Genomic DNA, 625 nt, shown 5'->3' with positions numbered 1-625 from the left:
CCCATTCCGTTTCGCGTGCGTTCTTTGACGTGCCGAAACTGAGGCCTCACTATTGCCATGGCTACCAGGCCGAGCACAGCGAGTGGACGTCACCGCTTGCCCCTCTGCACATGGTGTTGGTAGCTTGACGGAGTTCGGCCAAGATGCGACGTTGCACTATGTATGACGTTTAAAAATAAATGTACTTGATCACAAACATAGGTTTAAAGGGGAGGATTGTATATCTAATTATAAATTTTTGCTTATTTAAATTATCTACATTTTGTACTTGTTCATATGATTTTTTGACAAAAAAAGAAATATGGCAACATTACGCGGTATTCCCAGGCGGTCACCCATCCAAGTACTAACCACGCCCTGCGCTATTTAACTTCGGTGATCGGACGAGAACCGGTGCATTAAACGCGGTATGAACGTTGCCTGGAGTATGTCTGAAGTATGTCTAATATGTGTATGCTATTCACTTCTCACGTTAGTCCATCGGCCTTAGGCTCAAAAGAGCACGGGATCAAAGGGAATCAACTGCACGTTACATCTCGGCACGCGGCTCGGCCAATAACAAGGACGTAGCGAAACTGAGCTGCCATAACTATCGGACCGAGTGCTGTGAGTGGACTTCTCCTCT

At 46.2% G+C, this 625-nt stretch overlaps 1 non-coding gene across 1 annotated transcript; it reads right to left on the bottom strand.

Annotated features, from left to right (window-relative positions):
• Nucleotides 1-302: 302 nt before the first annotated feature.
• LOC116430780 (5S ribosomal RNA) lies at nucleotides 303-421 on the bottom strand. The gene has a single exon (XR_004235783.1). It is a non-coding gene; the product is annotated as a 5S ribosomal RNA (ribosomal RNA).
• Between the last annotated feature and the right edge of the window lie 204 nt (nucleotides 422-625).

Source organism: Nomia melanderi, chromosome 2 (assembly GCF_051020985.1).
Source record: "Nomia melanderi isolate GNS246 chromosome 2, iyNomMela1, whole genome shotgun sequence".
Classification (NCBI taxonomy): Eukaryota; Metazoa; Arthropoda; class Insecta; order Hymenoptera; family Halictidae; genus Nomia; species Nomia melanderi.
The sequence above is the reverse complement of the archived record's forward strand: the minus strand, read 5'-3'. Positions and strand labels throughout refer to the sequence as shown.